The 11,822-nt window shown below is 30.1% G+C and overlaps 2 pseudogenes; both read left to right on the top strand.

Annotated features, from left to right (window-relative positions):
• The first annotated feature begins 3,776 nt into the window (after positions 1–3,776).
• Positions 3,777–8,133, top strand: LOC148209592 (uncharacterized; annotated as a pseudogene).
• Positions 8,134–8,180: 47 nt separating this feature from the next.
• Positions 8,181–9,046, top strand: LOC148209591 (uncharacterized; annotated as a pseudogene).
• Positions 9,047–11,822: the final 2,776 nt, after the last annotated feature.

Below are 11,822 nucleotides of genomic sequence, written 5' to 3'. Positions count from 1 at the left end.
GTATGTACTTTTTGAAAGTGTTTCTTACGGAAGTAGTTTTCAAAAATCTATTATAAACAAAAACGACAAACGACAAACGACAAACGAAATGGTTATCAAACAAGGTTTAAATTTTTTGCTCGTCAACGGATGATAACACGTTTTTGCAAATTGGGGAGTTGGCAGATATAGCAGTTGGCTCAGCTGTATGTATCACATCTATCTTTGTAGGATATGACACTTACTAGTACAATATACGTGTATTAGATACTAATTATACAAATTGAATACGACATTTATTAGGTCAAAAATAAATAGACATAAATAATAATATAGGTCAAAAATAATAAATTTTCATGTTAAAATATATATATATATATATATCGAAACTTGTTTCTTTAAGCATGTAAATGCATAAGTTTTATCGGTTTTAGATTTCCTTCTCGTATAGAATCTCATAACTTGTATATTTATAGAATCTCATAACTTGTATCAACCATATGTTTAGGCGTCTATCAAGTGGGTCGATGAACCCTACAAGGTCAATAGGTCTGCAATTGCAAGTTCACATTATGGAGGGATTTTGGTGTACTTGGTCGGACTAGTTGTAGGGACGCTTTTGAAGGCATGGTCATATAATTTCATACAAGCGAGGTAAAAGCACGAGCATCTACTTTCTCCACATTGACATTCACCCGGACTGCGACAAAGTTTGGATGATGAGGGATGTCCATGAGTGAGATCCTTCCAAAAATCAGTTCAATCATTTAGTTTCTTGTATGAAAGGTGTATGTTGAAATTTAAGTTGTATGTTAGAGCTTTTTTTTAGTTTTGTTTAATTAAGGTTAGATTTAATTTCTTCTTTTTTGTTTTTACTTTAAACATTCACGATGGGTGCTTCTTTTTTCAATTTTTTATTTTTAAGAGGATGAATATTGAAAAAGAGATATTTATTTTTGTTATTATAAAGTGTGAACAGTGATATGAGCTTTGTTATAATTGGAGCTTTGTATAATTATCAATTATAAATTGATTAAGAAGTTCACTCTCTTAATACTAAGAGTAAATCCCACTGGTCAATATGAAGGGGAAAAATTAAATAAGGCTAGAATTTTATCAATTATATATGTTGGATTATCCAATTTTAAATAATATTGATCCTCTACCATTGAGGAACAAATCCAACATTAAATCAAATTAGACAATAATGAATAGGAAATGCTGATGTAGTTAGGATTTTATTTCGAGTCACATAGGAATTGACAATATGTAGAATTTTGATCCACCTAAGATTCTTAAGTACGTACTGACGATGCATCTGTGATTTATGGTCTTTAGGGTACAGTTGAATGTGGATATCATGAACATGAGGTGCAAGATACCAAGGGTGTCAAGGAACACAACGAGGTTGAAGTATTTGGAGAATGAATTTGCTAAAACAACTTAAGATAAATTGTTAGTTTCAGAATAAATTCTGAAAATTAGAACTTTGCGTTCTAAATTTCAAAATTGGACAAAGAGGAGCTCATTAGTGATGTTCGTTTGCATCAGCATTTTATTCGTGTACTACGAAAGGAGTTTACACCGTTTATTTCTTCGATACAAGTGGCTAAATCAACATTCTATCAATGAATTGGAAAGTTTGCCCTCAAATCAGGAAGTTTTGATGAAACAAATGCTTGGTGACAACCAGTAGTCTTCTCCTAAGGATGAAGATGTTCTTTATACAAGAGACGAATGTTTTCCAAATGATAGCAAGCATTCTAGAAACAAAACATAGTCCAAAGATAATTCGAAATGATGTTTTAGGTGCGAAAAGTTGGGACATATCAAACATGATTTTCAGGTGAAGATGATATGTACTCGATGTAGGAAACTAGACCATATTAAATAAAATTGTCGGGTGAATCTTAAAGAATTCGAAACAAATATTGTACAGGAAAGTAATAAGTCTGACAACTCAATTGAGAGCATTTTTATCAATTTTAGTTTTTATTTCTGAACATTTTTATCAATTAAACCTCTAAATGTGTTAAAATTTTGCTAACAATGACCAAAATTGTCACTTTTTAAAGGTACAGAAACCGAAATAACTGTTTTGAAAGTTATAAGTTGTTACAAATTGATCATCCACCAAAATTTAAAAATGTTACAAATTACTTATTTTGATGATAGTTTATAACTATCATTGAATAAAGCAAAGCTTGTACTCTCTGGTAATTATCACGTAAACAATTTTGAGGAAATTTAATAAACGTCACGACAAGTTGTATAACGACAATTCAACATTGACCTGAAACATTTAATCATAACAATCTATACAAATCACAAAAAAATTGTATGACAACAACTTAAAACTATCATGGTATATTTAATAATGACATGTTTTGAAAATCACAAAAAAATTGTATGGTGACAATTTTCATGTTCTAGACAAGAATTCTAAAATGCCCAGAGAAGTTCGACAATGACATTTTTTAATTGTCACAAAACGATTTTCAAAGACATTTTTTATATTCATGAAACATATTTTGTTGACATTTATAATTGTTTATGGTACTCATTTAACTGTCATAACCAGTGTTCGAAATATCGATATTAATGGAAATGTCGAGGTCCAAATTTTACGGACATGTCAATGTCGACGGATATTTCGGGAAAAATAACAGAAATTGTGGAAATTGATGGAAATTTTTTGAATTAGCAAATAAAACTTGAATTTTATCTTAATTAGCCTATAATTAATCACCTTTAACAATTAAGGTTAAGAATATGACCATTTTACTTATGAAAATGTCGACGTCCATGGAAATATCCAAAAAATATTTTTTTTTCTTAGTGAGGATTGATGGAAATTTTTTGAATAAGTAAAGCTTTAATCGTAAACTTTTGACTACTTTTTTAGTGTCTTTCGTAATAGAAATTCATTTGAAAATAAGATAATTACCGACTTGGTTTCCAAACACATTTCTAAATTATAATTAACTCGTACATTTTTACTTTTACCTACATTTCTTTTCAAATTTGAATTTACACATTTTTTAAATACATTTTCGAGTCAATCATCAATCCAACTTTCCAATCAAATATACACAATTTTCAAACACATTTATAATTTACTCAAATTATTTTTACTTCTTTTACCTTTTCAATTTACCTACTTTTCTTTTCAAATTTGTATTTATACATTTTTCAAATATATTTTCAAATCAATCATCAATCCAACTTTCCAATCAAGCATTTTTAATTCACTCAATTTTTTTTTTACTTTTTACTTTTTACCTACTTTTCTTTTCAAATTTGAATTTACATATTTTTCAAACAAATTTTCAAATCAATCATCAATCGAACTTTCCAATCAAATTTACACAATTTCCAAATACATTTCTAATTCACTCAAATTATTTTTACTTTTTTACTTTTACATATTTCTTCTTTTCAAATTTGAATTTACAAATTTTTCAAACACATTTTCAAATCAATCACTAATCCAACTTTCCAATCAAAATTTACACAATTTACAAACACATTTCTAATTCACTCAAATTTTTTTTTATTTTTTATTTTTATTTTTTAAACTTTTCACATAGTTTTCTTTTCAAATTTGAATTTACACATTTTTGTAACACATTTTCAAATCAATCATATATCAATTAAACTTTCCAATCAAATTTACAGAATTTCCCAACAAATTTCTAATTCACTCAAATTATTTTTACTTTTTTTTTATTTGTTACTTTTCTACTTTTACCCAGCGTTTTAAAAGTCGAGGAAAATCGTTTTCCCTTATCGTCGAAATGTCGACGGTATGTCCAAAATGTCGATAATGTCGACAATCCCTCTCCTCCATTCTGCTCAATTCTCTATTTCTGGATTTTAATTTTTCGACAAACCAATCAGAATTTGAAGAAGGCCCTTTGGTTTGTTTGCATCTCAGATCCTCTCATGGTGATTGTCTCTCCATCATCGAGAATTTCAGATATTGGATTTTGACTCTTATGATTTGTATGTTTACAGGTAATCGAGGTGGAGAATGTGAAAGATGAAGAGGTAAGGTTTTGAGAATATGGGTTTTGTTTGATCTAATATAATTTTTCGAGAAAATGAAATGAACGATCGAGAACATTTTTGCAAGAATTCGTAGAAAGCGCAGGTTGAAGCTGTTCACGTGAAGGACCAAAAACTCTGGTTTTTATCTGCCATGGCTACACCATGGAATGCAATATCATCGTGAAGAGTTTGTTAATTTTCTTCATCTTTCTCCTTAATTCACTTTGTTTTTTTTTTTTGAATAGGTACTACAACGAGACTGGCAAAGGAGGGATATGGGATATATGGAATGGATTCTAAAGGGTATGGGAAGTTTGCTGCAACCTTTTGTTTCAAGTTCTGATAATGTGGTGCAAAGATTACTCTACTTTTTTCACTTGCATAATTAATCAGCAATTTTTGTGTGATCTCTCTAAATTTGAATTGTTTTATTTGTACCTATTTTGTAAATTCTCGATCCAGTAAACTCAATTCATCATCTATTCTCTCGTTCCATTTTTGTGGATTTGGGAATTGTGATTTCTAAGTGAATATAAATTCGTATCTTTTTTCTTTTAATGTAATTACAATAGAATTCAAGAGAAAACATAATTTGATTAATTTATTTTGTTGGTATATAAAAAGCAAGTTGAACTTTAATTATTGACGTTTTGTTGGGAATTATGTTATTGATTGATTTAGTAGCATTTTTCTGTGATGGTGTCATCTTGGCTCGTACCAATGTGTATGGTAATCGTCGATTATTTCATATTTTATATATATCCATATTTAACAAATATAAATATGGATGAAATACCAGATTGGATTAGATCTTACTTTATTTTATTATCATAATAATAAAGCTGTTTGAATCCCACAAAATCCTGCTTATTTTAGTTTGAAAATATTGTTAGGTAAACGAATCTTTGACTTAGGATTCAAATTCAATGACAAATAACGACAACTTATGAAAACCAACTTGATTTTTATACATTAATGATAATTTTTAACTACCTTATTATTTTTTATATTTTTTATACTTTGAACTAAAACTAAAAAAATTCAAAAAACACAATCAAGCAAGATTGAACTTTAATTTTACATGTATGTATATAAGATCATTTTCATTGCAACCACATTTCCGTAAGTATATACTTAGATATGATGGTTAAAACTAATCAATTATAGACTAATTAAGTTACAATTAAACCCTTATTTACTAATTCAAAAAATTTGCATCAATATCCACAATTTCCGTTATTTTTCTCGAAATATCCGTCGACATCGACATGTCTATCGACATATCCGTAAAATCGAGACCTCGACATTTCCATCTACATCGACATTTAGAACCTTACTTTTACCTATTTTTGTTTTCAAATTTGAATTATACATTTTCAATCACATTTTCAAATCAATCACCAATCCAACTTTCCAATCAAATTTACATAATTTTCAAACACATTTATAATTCAATCAAATTATTTTTTACTTTTTATCTATTTTTCTTTTCAAATTTGAATTTACGCATTTTTCAAATCAATCACAAATCCAACTTTCCAATTAAATTTACACAATTTCTAAACACATTTTTAATTCACTCAAATTATTATTATTTTTTATTTTTTCATCATATTTGAATTATTTTATTATTTTTACCAACTATAAATTCCTCGTATTTTCAATTCTTCTTCACAACTTACTCAATCTTAAATTTTCAATACCCTTCTTCAATACTCTCTTTTACCTTTCTCTTATCCACTTTCTTCACACCTTAATCTCAAATTCTCTATACTCAAGGTTGGTTATCTATCTCTATATTCAATGTTGCTAACCTATCTTACTTTTCTTTTTTTTTCTTTTTAATTAAAGTTCAAATGTTGATTATTATTCATCATCTTAAATGTATTTATTGTATTACACATAGTTTAATATTAAAATTATTTATTGTTAATATCTGTTATTCCTTTTGTTTCAATCATAGATGGAAGGCGGATGTGTAGATTCAGCTTGGGCTTATTGCCGTCCAATTGAGGGAAACCAAAGTGGCACCATATGCAACTTTTGTAATGTAGTGATTAAAAGTGGTGGGATCACTAGATTCAAGCACCACTTGTCTGGTAAGGATCCGAAAAAGAATACTAGATGGCAATGTCCCTCCTGAAGTGAGACAACAAATGATAGATGGGTTTAAGGTAAAGGGAAAAAAAATGAAACAAGCAAAAAAGTTGAAACAAATACAAGATGAGCTACAAGGTAGCTTAAAAAGTCACAAAGGTTATGACGATTCTGGGTCTAATGTTGAAATGTACCCAATAGATTATTCTGCCAGAGAAAGAAAAAATATACGTGAAGCCACCATGCGTGCTTCAAGAAAAACTGCACAAATAGAGGAAGAGCTTCGTAGGAGTGGATTTGAACAAGGTCAAGACTCAAGTCAACTAAAAAAGTCTAGTAGTATGCGTGAGCCTTTGTACTACAAGTCACAAGGTTCAAAGCAGAAGAATATAAAATATATGTTCACGAAGGGGGGGAGCAAAAGATACAATGAGTCGTCTTATCTCGTGATTCTTTATTTTTGACAATATCCCAACCAACAAAGCTAAATCCCATCATTCCAAGAATATGATTGTCGGAACAAGCTGGTAAGTATGCTTATTAAATTATTTTGAGCGGATTTTTTTTAATATAATTATACTTACATAGATACTAAAATATTTTAATATTTTGTAGGTATGGAAATTGATGTATCAACACCATATGAAATTCACACAAAGTATTTAAATTGTGAGTTTAAGAAGATGGAGGAATATGTCAATGAACATAAATCAAAGTGGGAAACTTACGAATGCACTATCATGTATAATTGATGGACTAGACTAACGAAATTATCCATTATCAATTTCATGGTATATTGTAAAGGGTACCACTGTTTACTTAAGGTCAGTTGATGTTTCTAATCATGTTAAGGACCATAAGTACATATATAATCTCCTTAGGAGCATCATATGTGAGATAGGGAGCGAAAAAGTAGTCCAAATAGTCACAGACAATGGGTCTGCATTCAAGAAAGCTGGGAAATTGATTATGAAGAAGTTTAACATTTATTGAACACCTTGTGCAGCTCATTTTGTTGATTTGATGTTTAAGGATATTGGCAAGCGAGAATCAATTGATGGAATAATAAAATCTGCACGAGGGTGACCAATTACATATATAATCATGGTTGGTTGCTTGCCAAAATGCGAGAGCTGTGTGAAGGTGATATAATCCGACTTGGTAGAATTAGATTCGTTACAAATTATCTTGCCTTAACTAATATGCTGAAAAAGAAGGCATGACTGAAATGATTATTCACTGATGATGCATGGTTTAGTGATAAGTCGAGCCAGACACCTATCGGTAAAGCTATTGAATCTCGCATATTGAGTAACTCATTTTGGGATCAAGTGCAGATATTTGTTGACATTTTCGAGCCCATGTACACGGTTCTTCGAATTGTGATTAGTGAGGTTGTTCAAACCATGTCGATTATCTATAGTTTGATTGAAAATCTGAAACTTAGAATCAACCCAATAATAGGTAAAGGTTGGGTCACAAAAATAATTCAGAATCGATGAGATAAGACACTTTCTCACCTTCTTCATGCTGCAGGTAATTTTTCATTCTAATTATAAATTATAACTTATATATTTCGTTAGTATTTATTAGTATAACTTATACTACAATATTTTGAATTTGAATAAATTGACTATACTATATTTTTCAAACATGGTTATGTCTATGCTGAGGTATTTAAGTTGACAGTAATGAAACACCTCTACCTGGGAATCTATATGAAAAATAAGTTAGGTAAATATATTCACTCTTTTCTAACTTCAATAAATTGACCATAATTAACTTTCATTAACGATAGTTCTATCTATATTGGGATATTTATGCTGACACTAATGAAACACACCTACCTGGAACTACTTTGAAAGTTTAGTTAAGTCAATTCTATTGATCATATAAATATAATTTTTTTTATAATCATACATACTTTAGTAATACAAAGTTACTAACCAAATAATTGTATCAATCATATTTATAGCTCACTTTTTGAATCCAAATAATCAATACTGATTTGAATTTGTAGGAGATTCATCCTACATATTCAAATCAAATACGGTATGGTATTGGTGAGGATCCTAATCTATTTGAGGCTGTACACAAAGTGTATAACAAATTATTTCCAATGTTCCTAATGCTGGGGATTTTGAACCGAGGTAATTATAAAACTAAATTATTATATTTATTCTTATTGATATGACTCACCAAATACGTTGATTTTTTAATGTAGCTCTTATATTTTAGAGCTGCAAAAAAGAGTTTTGGTGATCAAGCTACTGTTGCATCAAGGAAGAAAATAGTAGCATATAAGTAAAATTAAGAAGTATTGCTATTCTATATTATTTCTAATTCTATAATAGACATGGTATATGTTTACTAGTTTTTTTTTAATTATTGTTGATATTATGTTTGCAGGCGAATGTTGGAGCATGTATGTTACCAGTGCGCTTACCGTGTGGAAGTTGGCATGTGAGTTTTGTCTCAAACAACTTCATCGTCTACATGTGAGCGAAATTGGAGTACGTTTGCTTTAGTACACACAAAGCAATGTAATCGTCTAGCATATGAGAAACTTCACAAACTTGTTTACTGCTACTACCATATGAAATTAAAAATTAGAGATATGGAGGCTAAGGATGAAAGAGTAGTAGGAACAGATTATCTTGACTAGTTAGATGTTAGAGCAGACCCCAACAATGATGGTGATGACTCACTTTTTCAATGGGTTTGACCAGCACATCTTGATGATGAATTTGGTAATTCAGACCCTAAGATTGTAGACATGCCTACAAATGCTGGTATCAATGTAGAACATGTAATTTGTGAAGAGGTAGGTGCACATATCGAAACTGACTCTTCTATTGAGCTTCTAGTGAAGGATTGTGCAGAAGCTAGGTATAATACACAAGAACTACACCAGATTTGAAAAGTACTTCAACACGAAAAACGTAAGAAAATTACAAAGAATTATGATGATGAGGACAACAACACTGATGATGGAAATGATGATGACGACACAACATATGGTGGAAGAGGTGACAACAATGCTTGCAACCAGGTAGAGGTGGGGCAATCAAGTAATCAATGAATAAGTCCATTTACATATGAGGTTGGATTTGACCATGTCACCCAAGATGAGTACTATGGATCTCGGGTGGGTGGTGAGGGGATTGCTGCTATTGGTAAAACATTTTATAGACACCAAGATGCAGGATCTTACTCGGGACAATATGATGATAATTCATTAACCTCGAATATGAGAACAATGAGTATAAGCAGCAACAACATAGAAGAACAAAGTTACGGTAAAGGAAGTTCTTATTACTCTGGGTATGGTCAAATTGAATACTCACCTTATGGTTATGACTATCACCCTCAACCTTAACCTCAACCTCGTGATTGTGTCATTCATCCAAATTATCTACCAATGAGATCCATATGTGCTTCATATGAGTCATATTACACTCATTTGAGCAACTACCTCAACACTTTTAGTCTAGGATGACTTGGGAGAATTATTGTAATTTATATCAAAGTTATCAAGATAGTGCAATAGATACTCTGAAGTCATCTTTTTTCTATTAATTAAGTTACTTATTCTTTTGTCATGTATCATCACTATTTTTATATAATAATATTTTATTTTTAAAAATTTCTAAGATTATTTCAATCTTTATATATGTCACAATATTTCACATAAATTGTTCAATTGTGTAACTAAGAACTAGATTGGATTAGAAGTATCAATAAAACAAATTCTGAATCTTATTAGTTATATTTTATACAGTATTAAAATGCAAATGTTGCATTGAACAGACTAAGATTAAAATAATCGAGATTGTGAGAAATAATAGATTGTAGTAGTATAGTGGCATAACAGGAAGAAGATGAAAATAAAACAACCTAACAAAAACATGTCAACATTTCGTCAACATGTCGACTACATGGGGGAAAAACGACTCCCCCCCTCCCGTGTTGATGTCGAACATGTCAACACGTCAATGTGTCGAGCGACATGTCGACACGTCAACGTGTCGAGCGACATGTTGACGTGTTGCTCAACATTTTAATCCCTGGTCATAACTATTGGAACAGTAACATTGTTTTGTATAATTGAGTAAAACTATCATAAAATGTTCTTTAAAGAAGCTGCTTTCTGCAACTGTACCTAGTATCTGTCAATTGTGATGTATTTCACATATAAATGCATATGTAGTAATACATCAACCATGTACATAACAAAGTATTCATATATAGTAAGTTATATATACATAAACGAAATATTCATCATAACATAAATAAATTATATTCAAATGTACATCAACCCCTTACATAAACAAACTATTATAGTGGTATATATAAAACATGAAGTTACTGCTAACCCAACAGAAAATAGCCCTAAAGTCACGTTCTTGACTTCTAAATTCTCCATTGCTCGTCTCGCAAGATCTAAGCAATGAAAGAAATATTAGCTATTTCTCCATAGTAATTGTGAAGGGTCAAACTAGACTATGTAGCTAAATTATTACCATTATATGCAATTAGACTTTGTATAACATAAACGTTGAAGGTATACCAAAATTTTGTCCTTAACATTATGCTTTCTGAAACCCTCACTCCCACGAGCTACAACAATATATTTAAAACAAGCAATTAATAAAACATAAATATGAACTCATACACTGGTTTGTCCGTATACTCATTTAACAATCATAAGATATTTTAAATAAAAAATAAGAACAAATTGTCAACTAAGTAACCTTCTTTCAATTCAACATATGTACGAGAAATACTAATTCGAACGAGGTATAGCCACAACACGTATATAGATTTCTCCATTTCTATACGAACATAACAAACAAAATGCATGACTATTTTTTTTGGGGGGGGGGGAGTTGGTGTTTGGGATCATATATGAACTCACACATTGGTTTGTCAACAACAAATAATTACAGTCTGACGAGCATGCTTTTCACAAATTATAAGATATGTTTTAGCTCAATAATCTCGTGAATAACACAAGGCATGGCTAATGATTGAGAATCATATCTCAATAGACCCCAACAATAACTCCAGTTGATAACAAGGGTATTGCTCACAAGTGTTCAATCAAACCTTCCAAACAACAAAAACTCCAACTCCTACACATGGTGGCTAACAAAATGCATGTTTATATGAATGGGTAAGTCAAAAAATAACGTACTACAATATATTATAGAAAATATATGTTAAAGAAATGAATCATGTGAATATATACTATTATTCCAATATGCACACTATGTTATATACGTACACAATTTGAGATCATGGTGTTGCAAGGGTAGAATTTGTCATGTATAAACCGCATGACATATTATCTGCATTCCACTGCATTCGGTTGTTTCGAGCACTATAATTTATAAATAATAGCATTCAATGAGAAACTTATATATATATATATATATATATATATATGTATATTATATATATATATCTCCAAACAAATGTTTGAATTCGTTAAATAATTTACCGTTAGATGTTTTAGACTAAAATGTTTCTTCCACGAATTCAGTACAGTCCCACAAGACGACTCATATAATAAATTATCTTATTATATATACTAAGTATTATTCAATATTAAATCAGTATGCATGAACAAAATTTACATGGTGATGACACTAAGAATTTCTTCTGTCAGACGAATTCTCAATGAATAAAAAAAT

Source organism: Momordica charantia (assembly GCF_013281855.1).
Source record: "Momordica charantia cultivar OHB3-1 chromosome 8 unlocalized genomic scaffold, Mcharantia_2.0 BLBB01000008.1, whole genome shotgun sequence".
Classification (NCBI taxonomy): domain Eukaryota; kingdom Viridiplantae; phylum Streptophyta; class Magnoliopsida; order Cucurbitales; family Cucurbitaceae; genus Momordica; species Momordica charantia.
The sequence above is the reverse complement of the archived record's forward strand: the minus strand, read 5'-3'. Positions and strand labels throughout refer to the sequence as shown.